Raw genomic sequence first — 11,248 nt, 5'->3', positions numbered from 1 at the left:
ATATATATTTTTTAAAAATCATAGATACGTACCAAGAGAACAGTTAACTTGAATACAAGATCAGATACAAGCTTCAAGGACAATGTCTTTTCAAAGGCTTATTCCACTTCCATGAGGCCAGCATGAGGTGTATACATTTGCTAGGGCAAACTCAAACTTGATCAACTCATGCAGCAAATGCTACTCATCTGCCCGCGGTATGTTTAGAAGCATTTGCACTGGACAATGGACGGGCCCAACTTGTCACACTCTTGCTGATCCACATCTGCTGAAAGGTATACAGTAAGGCCAGAATGGAGTCATCGATCCACATCCAATACTTGTTCTTTGGCAGGGCAATGATCTTTTTTTTTTTTTTTAATATATTTTATTGATTTTTTACAGAGAGGAAGGGAGAGGGATAGAGTTAGAAACATCGATGAGAGAGAAACATCGATCAGCTGCCTCCTGCACATCTCCTACTGGGGATGTGCCCGCAACCCAGGTACATGCCCTTGACCGGAATCGAACCTGGGACCTTTCAGTCCGCAGGCCGACGCTCTATCCACTGAGCCAAACAGGTTTCGGCCAGGGCAATGATCTTGATCTTGATCACAGCCAGGGCTGTGATCTCCTTCTGCATCCTGTCGGCAATGCTGGGGTACATGGTGGTCCTACAGACAACATTGTGTTGGCATACATGTCCTTCCGGATGTCAACATTACACTTCGTGATAGAATTGAATGTGGTCTCTTGGATGCCACGGGACGCCATACCCAGGAAGAAGGGCTGAAAGAGTGCCTCCGGACACGGGAACCACTGGCTGATGATGATCACCTGCCCCTCAGGCTGGTAGCTCTTCTCCAGGATGCGGGCGGACACTGCAGTGGCCATCTCCTGCTCGATGTCCGGGGCTACGTAGCAGAGCTTCTCCTTGATGTTACACATGATTTCCCATTCACTGTGGTGGTAAAGGTGTAGCCACACCCCGTGAGGATCTTCAGTGAGATAGCTGGCCAGGTCCCAGCCAGCTAGGTCCAGACACAGGATAGAATGGGAGGGAGTGGACCTCATTGTTGGGCATAATGTGGGTGACCCCCATCCCCAGAGTCCATAACAATATCAGTGGTGCAGCCAGAGGCATACAGGGACAGCACAGCCTGGATGGCCATGTACATGGCCTGAGTGTTAAAGGTCTCGAACATGATCTGAGTCATCTTCTCATGGTTGGCTTTGGGGTTCGGGGGAACCTCGGTCAGCAGCACAGGGTGTTCCTTGGGGGCCACAAGCAGCTCGTTGTAGAAGGTGTGGTGCCAAATCTTCTCCATCTTCATGTCATACAAGACGGTGAGGATACCGTGCTTGCTCTGGGCCTTGTTGCCCATATAGCTGTTCTTCTGCCCCATGCCCACCATGATGCTGGTGTTGGGGGCATCTGGCAATGGAAGGAAACACAGCTGGGGGAGGGGTGGAATCATCCCCAGCAAAGCCAGCTCAGCACAGGCCATAGCCATAGTTGATGACATCTCTTCTTCCATGGCGACTGGAGGAGGAGACAACAGTCGTCTCCGAGAATGGAATAGCACAGAGCAAAGCTGCGAGCAGAGTGTGGGCCCGCTGCAGCGAGTGAGAACAAGTGTGTTTGTTATTCATTTCAAATGTGCTTTGGTTCTGTTTGTATTAAATTTTAGGACCTTTTCCTCCCATTTTGGAGATTTTACTTACTTTTTCAAATACGTAGAAGAATGGCATGGTTCCAAAAGGCAGGTCTGCACAAAAAGATATATTCAGAGGAGTATCTTCTCCCCTGTCCCCTCCATCCTGTCCTCGCAATTCCTGCCCACTGCCTTCTGGTAATCAACCTCAGTTCTCTCTGCTCTTTCCTTCCTAGGTTTCTTTATGCTCAAGTGAGGAGGCAGATGTATATTTTCTTAATTCCCCTTGTTTCTTATACAAAAGTAGCACACTATAGATATTCTTTCCCTCGTTGCCTTTTTCACTTAGCATTATATCCTGGAAATCACACCACCTCAATTCACAGAGGTGTGTGCAAGAACTTTTATTCAACCACTTTTTTATGTATGAGCATCTAAATAGCTCCTCTGCTGCAATGAGCAACCAAGTACATATGTATTTTCATATTGTTGGGAGTATATCTCCAAGGTAAAGTTCTAGAAGTGGGGTCTCTGGGGCAAAAGGTAAAGACATATGTAGTTTTGTTACTAATGACAGATTCCTCTCAGTAAGGGTTGCATTTCCAACTAGCAAAATATAAGAGGGCCTGCTTTCCCACAGCCTCACCAACAGGGTGGGTTGCTATACTTTTCAATTTTGCTAACCTGATAGGTGAGAAATGGAATTTCAGTGTTGGTTTTTGTGGTAAAATTTCTATAACATAAAATCTACCAATTCAACTATTTGTAAGTGTGCAATTCAGTGGCATTAAGTATATTCACAATGTTGTGCAACAATCACCACTGTCCATTTCCAGAGCTTCTTTTATCCCCCAAACTGAAACTATAGCCATTAAACAATAACTCCTCATTCCACCCTCTCCCCAGCCCTTAGTAACCTCTACTCCATTTCTTTCTGTGCCTAAGAATTTGACTACTCTAGGTATCTCATATGAGTGGAAATCATATAATGTCCAGTTGTCCTTTTGTGTCTGGCTTATTGCACTTAGCATAATGTTTTCAAGGTTTATTTACGTTGTAGCATGTATCAGAAGCTCATTCTTTTTTTTTTTTAAAATATACTTTATTGATTTTTTACAGAGAGGGAGATAGATAGAGAGTTAGAAACATCGATGAGAGAGAAACATCGATCAGCTGCCTCTTGCACATCTATTGGGGATGTGTCCGAAACCCAGGTACATGCCCTTGGCCGGAATCGAACCTGGGATCTTTCAGTCCGCAAGCCAACGCTCAATCCACTGAGCCAAACCAGTTTAGGCAGAAGTTCATTCTTTTTATGGCTAATATTCCATGGATTATATAGACTGTGTTTTATTTATCCATTCATTCATTAACAAACATTTGAGTTGTTCTCTTTTTTTGGCTATTATGAATAATGCTGCTATATATGAACATTGGTATACAAGTTTTTATGTGGGTATATTTTCATTTTTCTTGGATATATACCTAGGAGTAGAATTGCTGGCTCATATTGTTGCAGAAAACCAGGAAAAAAAAATCAAACAATGCTTAAAGAGCTTGGAATTACACTTTTTAATTTTCACCGGTGGGCTTAGAGAAAAATGAATCCAAATTCTAAGCAAAGCTACAAGCAGAATTTTCTATTAAAGAGCCAGCCCTATGTGTGCTTCGTGGTTATCTTGTTGATGGCCTTGAAAACAACACATTTCTATCCAACTAAAAAATACACCTGGCATAGCATGAGAGTATGGGCGTATCTAGTCTCTGGCCTACAAAGTCAGACAGCTAAGTTTATCTTCCTTATTATTCAAGCAGGCTAGAAAGCAAAGTTATTTTTTTTCAGAATAAGAGGCTGTTTAAAAAAAATAGCAGAGAATTTCAAACAGCAGTTTTACAAAATAAGGGTTAGCCTTCTCAATATGATAATTTCATGTTTAACTTTTTTGAGAAACTGCCAGACTCTTTCCCACAAGGCTTTCACCATTTTATATTCCTACCAGCAATGCACAGGGTTCCAATTCTTCACATCTCTAGCAACACTTGTTATTATGTCTTTTTTATTCTAGCCATCCTAGTGGGTACGAAGTGGTATCTCAATGTGGTTTTGATTTTTATTTCTCTAATGATTAGTGACTTTGAGCTTCTTTTCATGTGTTTATTGTTAATTTGTATACCTCCTTTGGAGAAATGTCTATTTAAGTCCTTTGCCCATTTTTTAACTGGGTTGTGTGTGTTTTTGTCGTTGAGTTGTAAGAGTTCTTTATATATTCTGGAGATTAGTTCCTTATCAGATTTGTGACTGTTCTCTCCCATTCTGTGAGTTGTTTTTCAATTTCTTGTTGTTTGTTAATCCTCGCCCAAGGAAATTTTTCCATTGATTTTTAGGGAAAGTGGAAGAGCGAGAGGGAAAGACAGAGAGAAACATTGATGTGAGAGAAACACACCTATTGGTTACCTCCCGCATGAGCCGCAACCAAGGCCTGGGCCAGGGAGGAGCCTGCAACCAAGGTATGTGCCCTTGACTGGAATCGAACCTGGAACCCTTCAGTCCAGAGGTCGATGCTCTATCCACTGAGCAAACTATCACTTTTTTATAGTATCCTTTTATGCACAAAAGTTTTTAATTTTAATGAGATCCAGTTTATCTCAGTGTAGTTTGAATTTGCATTTTAATAATCACAAGTGAGGTTGAACATGAGATATATTTTTCCCTTATAGAAGTTTACAGTCTGATTAAACTAGGCAAAACAGATAAAGCCATATATTCTGAATGGTATACACTAGTTTTCAGTTTCCCAACCTGTAAAATGGAGCTGTTAGACCAGTGGTTCTCAACCTGTGGGTCCCGACCCCTTTGGCGGTCGAAGGACCCTTTCATAGGGATCGCCTAAGACCATCCTGCATATCAGGTATTTACATTACGATTCATAACAGTAGCAACATTACAGTTATGAAGTAGCAACGAAAATAATTTTATGGTTAGGTCACAACATGAGGAACTGTATTTAAAGGGCCCGAAGGTTGAGAACCACTGTGTTAGACAAATATGACCATTAGAAGAGTATGCCTGCAGCCCTGACCAGTTTGGCTCAGTGGATAGAGCATCGGCCTGGGGACTGAAGGGTCCCGGGTTTGATTCCGGTCAAGGGCATGTACCTTGGTTGTGGGCATATCCCCAGTGGGGGGTGTGCAGGAGGCAGCTGATCGATGTTTCTGGCTCTCTATCCCTCTCCCTTCCTCTCTGTAGAAAATCAATAAAATATATATATATATATTTAAAAAAGAATATAATCTTTAAAAAAAAAAAAAGAAGAGTATGCTTGCCATTAGTAGGAAACCATGAACACCTTTCTCACTGGATTCTGTAGTCTTAGGACTCTTCCTTCAGAGACTATATCTTGGTCACTCGGAGTCTGTACCACTGGCTTGTGGAGCGTTTTCTCCTGGTTCTGGCAGATGCCTTTCTCCCCAACGTGCTCCTCTCCTCATTCCCATCAGGATACGTAGCATTGTTATCCAAGCCAGAAAGCCAGCCGTTGGCCCCACTTGACTTCCATCTCCAGTTAACCCTGTGACATGGCCTCCACAGCCTCTCCCTCACCCTGCCCTCGGCATCCCCAGCTGCTGCTGTCCAAACCCGGGCCTGGACTCCAGCACCAGCCTCCTCTCCAGGCCCCTGGCTGCTAGGCTTTGCTTCCAGTCTCATGGGGCCTCAGGAATGATTTTTTAATTTTCCTTTGATGCTTTATTTGTATCCTGCAATGTGGTGGGTTGAATAGCAGCCCTTCAAAACTTGATGTTCACTCGGAACCTCAGAACGTGACCTTATTTGGGACAAAGAAAGGGCTTTGCAGATGCAATTAGTGAAGGATCTCTGGATGAGATCATTATGAATTTAAGGGGGACCCTAAACCCAGTGACTGGTGTTCTTATAAGAAGAGGAGACACAGAGGCACACAGGGGAGAAGGCCATGTGAAGGTGGGGCAGAGACCGGAGTGATGCAGCCACCAGCCAAGGAGCACCAGGAGCCACCAGAAACCAAAGAGGCAGGAAGGATCCTTCCCTGGGTGCTCTTCTCCTGGAAGCACGCCCCTGCCTTTCCCTTTCCCTTTCCCCTCCTACTTGCCTCCCCCTCCCACCCCTCCGTGGTGGTCCCAGGCACATCACAGCTAGCTTCCTCACTCCCAAGCTCCAAGGGCCCTTCCTTTACCTCTATAACTTGTTTCCTGAGTCCATTTCTTTTAGGAATTACTTTTTCTACCTCTATGATTTACCAAATAAATGTTCTGTTATAATTTGGGTTTGGGCTCTGAATTATTTCCTAGCCAGAACCCAAGTAAAGAAAAAAGGAGAGACAGGATCCTCCTCGGAGCCTTGGGAGGGAGCATGGCCCTGTGCCACCTTGATTTTGGACGTCCCAGGGTCTCCCAGTCTGGGAGATAACAGATTCCTGTTGTTTGCAGTGACCCAGTTTGTGGTCCTTTATGATGGCAGCCCCTGGACACTGATACACACAGGTAGGCCATGTTCATTGTGGGAAACATGATAAAATACAGATAAGTGAACAGAGAAGAAGAAAAGTAAAGAAAAAACGTACACAAGCAATTCCATCCCCCAGAGACAATCACTGTTAACATTTTAGCATCTATATTGTCAGAGTAATATCTCTAAAATACAAATTTCTAAAATCTCTCCTAAATGCCTTTGGAATAAAATCTAAAACTCCTTAATCGGGCCTCCTAGAACACAGCCTGCTTGTCACCATAGTGTGTGGGTTCTTGACTTTGTGTAGAAAAGATTCCACAACACGAGTCCAGGTGGCTTTTGAGAGTGTGTTTGTTAAAGCTGGGGACAGTGGAACAACGGGGGGCTTAGGTAGGAGAAGCAACAGGAGAGGAAAAGTCAGAGGAAAGGGGGCCATGGAGACAGGTCCGGGGGGTTAGCCCAGCTGGAGCTGTCATTGCCCACCGCTCCCCTGGTTACAAGTCTCATGGGGTTCCCTAGAGTTTAGGAGAAAACCAGCAAAGACACAAGGCATGGACATGCTGTTTGGAGGGCGCACTGTGGCTCTTTTGTCTTGAGGCTTTTTAACTTTCTTTGACCTGCCAGAATCCTAGGGGAGTTCTCAGGGGAGGGTCTTCACAGAATATTCATTAGCTTTGCTTTCTTTTTTAAAAAAATTGTTTTTTATTGACTTTAGAAAGAGAGAACAGGAGAGAGAGAGGGAGAGAGAGAGAGAGAGAGACAATGTTATGCCCAGATTTCAAGATTCCCAAGAAACCACATCAGGGAGCCAGCCAATCCGATGCAAAAGCATAAGAATCTGTATTTCAAGCTAGCTTGAGCTCTCCATCCACCAGACTCACCGACACATCTGCTAGCCAAGTGGCCAAGAGACAGAACCCCGCCTAGAGATGGGTTTTAAAGGGGGGGTTGGAGTAAGGGGAGGAGAAAGGACTATGCTCTGCCGATTGGCCAGGCGCAAGTCGATGTCTTGTTCCTGGGTGTGGCTAGCAGAGTCTTAGACTTCCGGGAAGAACCTTCTTGCCAAGCACGTGGCCAAGGTAAGATGGAGGACGTAGCCCTTACCCTGGGGCAAGATGGAGGGCGTAGCCTTTACCCTGGGGCAAGGTGGAGGGCCTAGCCCTCGCCCTTTCAACATCAATGTGAGGGAGAAATATCAATCAGCTGCTTCCTGCCCACCCCCTACTGGGGACTGAGCCTGCAACCAAAGCTGGTGCCCTGACTGGGAATTGAACCAGCGATCTTTTGGTACCTGGGACAATGCTCAACCAACTGAGCCACACCTGCCAGGGCTCATTAGCCTTTCAGGTGTGTTCTTCAGTGTGCTCATTCATCCAAATGTGAGTATGGAGGGGACAGGGGTTCTTTTCTGGTTAGTTTCTTTTAAAAGAACGTCATTAAGAATGGTATTGAAAAAGGACCCAGGACCAAGTCCATTCTGACCTGAGACGATCTGAAATTTGCTCCTTAGTGTCCTTGGTTAAGGAAGGTAAAACCTTGTGACTCACTCGCTCGCTCGCTGTAAATTGCTCAGATTGTTTGGCCTGTTTCGTTGTATTGTCTTAGCTTCCCTGTTCCACTTGTCAGGGAATCTAGCTTCTTACCGTCCTGCTTCAGTGAGTCCTGGGGCCTCTCCCATTCCCACTTCTGATTCCTGGATCCAGGAATCCTGGAGCTGACATTCCTCTGAGGCAGGACAGACCATAAACACACAAACAGAAAACCAATTCCCAGTTCTGGGAGCAGCTAGGGGGCGCGGAAAGGCAGGGTTTGTGTCAGGAAAGCATCCTCTTTCCTCCCTCTCCCCAGAGGGAGACAGGACGGAGATGGAAGGGCAGCTCCCAGAGTTGGTGTTATAGCGCCCTCTGCTGCTGTGAGGTTCCTATGTCACCTTTTTATCTGAGGTCCCAGCTCCAGCCAGCCTGCTCCCCGGCCAGGCCTGGCAGCTTCCAGGCCCTGTGTGGTTCAATGGCGTGGCCGGGACCATGCAGCCTCAGCACAGGCGAAGCAGGGCACCTGGCAAGCAGAGCGTTTGCCCTCAAAGAAGTCTTGGATTCAGCTCCTGGAAGATACCCCTGTTCCCGTGGCCAAGAAAGACCCTGTGAGGGAAGGCCTTCCCCTGGGCAACAGGGATGGTCCCTAGTCTGAGCCTTTTCAGGCGTGGCCTCCTTCACCGCACACCGTGGCCTTTGTGCAGCCCTCGCTCAGGCTGGCACAGTTCCCCCCCCCCCCCCCCGCCCCCCTCAAGGTGGATGCTCTCTGTAATTTGGGGATTTCTAGAGGTTGGTTTTTGTGTGTGTGTTTTTGTTAATCCTCACCCGAGGATATTTTTCCCATTGCTTTTCAGAGAGAGAGAGAGGAAGAGAGAGAGAGAGAGAGAGAGAAACATCAACGTGAGAGAGACCCATTGGGTGGGTAGGAAGGGAACCCGCAACCTGCAACCAAAGTGCATGCCTTTGACTGGGAACCAAACCGGCTACCATTCTGTGCACAGGCCGACACTCCAACCACTGATCCACACCAGCCGGGGGGGGGGGGGGTTCTAGAGCTCTTAAAGCACTAACTTTTATTTTCTTAGTGTTGGCAGTGAAAATAGCACCAGGTATTAGACCAGTGGAGTCAGACCAAACCTTGGTTCGGCAACCTTGGTACTTGAATTCTGGCTAAGAAAGACTCAAGACTCAAACTATAAAAGAAAGTTTATCTATGAAGTTACAGAGGTAGAAGAAGTGAGCTGTAGAAGAAATGGGCTCAGGAAACAAGTTACAGAGGCAAAAGAAGGGCCTTGGAGCTTAGGAGAGAGAAAGGCAAGAAAACCATGCCTGGGGGAAAGAAGAGGGGAAGGGAGAGGGTGTGCTCCTGGAGAGAGCCGCACTCCAGCTGAGGTCTCAGCTTTCCCAGTGTGTCCTTTCAGGGCTGGCGCCAGGGCAGGGGTCATTAGTCAACACAGCTGGTCCTGATGTCAGCCATAGTGTCCCTTGTCCGGTTTGGCTGCTTGTCTGAGCCTGGAGCTGAAACACAACTGAGGTCTAGGTGGATTTGATGCAGGTCAGAGCCTCATCGTCCTGGGGCCTTAATGCTGAAGGGCTATTCTCCGGCCCCCTTGTTTGTTCCCCTCTAAGGAGGTCTAAGGTCTAACCTGTATGGCTAGCAACATGCCAGGGGAGGAGAGGTCAGGGGAGTGTCCAAACCGAATGACCAGTGATATGCTAGGGAAGCACAGGTCACCCTGGGGACAAGGTTCTTATTTTACCAGTTTTCCCCATTGCTATGCACCTGGGACTTTCCACCCTGGTGGCCTTCTGTACCTGCCCATCATCCTTGCTCTGCTCATGCTTAGCTGCCTACCACATTAGCATTATTTACTTAGTCTCTTTAGAGAGGTTAGCAGTTGAAGTTTTTAAAAAATATATATTTTTATTGATTTCAGAGAGGTAAGGAGAAGGAGAGAGAAATAGAAACATCAATGATGAGAGAGAATCGTTGATTGGCTGCCTCCTGCACGCCCCAACTGGCGATTGAGCCCACAACCTGGGCATGTGCCCTGACCGGGACCTATGAACCGTGACCTCCTGGTTCATAGGTTGATGCTCAACCACTGAGCCATGCCAGTTGGGCTTGAAGTTTTATTTCAGATGAATTCTAACTGCCAGGCTTAATACTTTTTATTTTAAAACTAGAGGCCCGGTCCACGAAATTCGTGCATGGGGTGGGGTTGAGGGAGGGTCCCCCTCAGCCCAGCCTGCACCCTCTCCAATCCAGGAACCCTCGGGAGATGTCCAACTGCCGGTTTAGGCCCGATCCTGGGGATGGGGCCTAAACCGGCAGTCAGACATCCCTCTCACAATCCGGGTCTGCTACTTCTTTTTTTAAAATATATTTTTTATTGATTAAGATATTACATCTGTGTCCTTATCCCCACGTTATCCCCTACCCCCCCACTCATGCCCTCCCACTCCCCCCCCCCCCCCCTTGTCCATGTCCATTGCTTAGGCCTATATGCTTGCATATAAGTCCTTTGGTTGATCACTCCCCCTTACCCCCACCCTCCCCTACCTTCCCTCCAGGGCCCAACAGTCCAATCAATGCCTCTCCATCTCTGGATCAGACCTTGTTCATCAGTTTATGTTGTTCATTACATTCCACAAATGAGTGAGATCATGTGTTATTTATCCCTTAAAGAATATCCTTCAGCATTTCATATAATACTGGTTTGGTGATGATGAACTCCTTTAGCTTTTCCTTATCTGTGAAGCTCTTTTTCTGACCTTCAATTCTGAATGATAGCTTTGCTGGATAAAGTAATCTTGGTTGTTGGTTCTTGGCATTCATCACTTTGAATATTTCTTGCCACTCCCTTCTGGCCTGCATGGTTTCTGTTGAGAAATCAGCTGACAGTCATATGGGTACTCCCTTGTAGGTAACTAACTGTTTTTCTCTTGCTGCTTTTAAGATTCTCTCTTTGTCTTTAGCCCTTGGCATTTTAATTATGATGTGTCTTGGTGTGGTCCTCTTTGGATTCCTTTTGTTTGGGTTTCTCTGTGCTTCCTGGACTTGTTAGTCTATTTCTTTCACCAGGTAGGGGAAGTTTTCTGTCATTATTTCTTCAAATAGGCTTTCAGTATCTTGCTCTCTCTCTTCTTCTGGCACCCCGGTAATTTGGATGTTGGTGTGTTTGAAGTTGTCCCAGAGGCTCCTTACACTATCTTCATATTTTTGGATTCTTTTTTCGTTTTGCTTTTCGGATAGGTGTTTTTTGCTTTTTCGTATTTCAGATCTTTGACTTGATTCTTGGGATCCTCTCGTCTGCTGTTGGATCTCTGTATATTATTCTTTATTTCAGTCAGTGTATGTTTAATTTCTGATTGGTCCTTTTCCATTCTTTTGGTATTCTCATTAAGATCCTTGAAGGTCTCACTAAGTTCCTTGGAGGTTCGTAGAAGATTCTTGAGTAACCTTATAACTGTGGTTCTGAACTCTATGTCCTCCATTAGTTTGCTTTCCTCCATTTCTTTCATTTGTGACATGTCTCTTTGTCTTCGAATTTTTGGCTGACTGCGAGGAGCCACTGTGTCTATAAGAAGAACTG

At 45.9% G+C, this 11,248-nt stretch overlaps 1 pseudogene; it reads right to left on the bottom strand.

Annotated features, from left to right (window-relative positions):
- Positions 1 to 203: 203 nt before the first annotated feature.
- LOC139008273 (actin, cytoplasmic 1-like) lies at positions 204 to 1,409 on the bottom strand (annotated as a pseudogene).
- Positions 1,410 to 11,248: the final 9,839 nt, after the last annotated feature.

Source organism: Myotis yumanensis, unplaced genomic scaffold, assembly GCF_028538775.1.
Source record: "Myotis yumanensis isolate MYYU_CA2020_CCGP unplaced genomic scaffold, mMyoYum1.0.hap1 SCAF_4, whole genome shotgun sequence".
In the NCBI taxonomy this organism is placed as follows: Eukaryota; Metazoa; Chordata; class Mammalia; order Chiroptera; family Vespertilionidae; genus Myotis; species Myotis yumanensis.
Note: the sequence above shows the minus strand (reverse complement) of the source record. Positions and strands in the feature narration are given on the sequence as shown.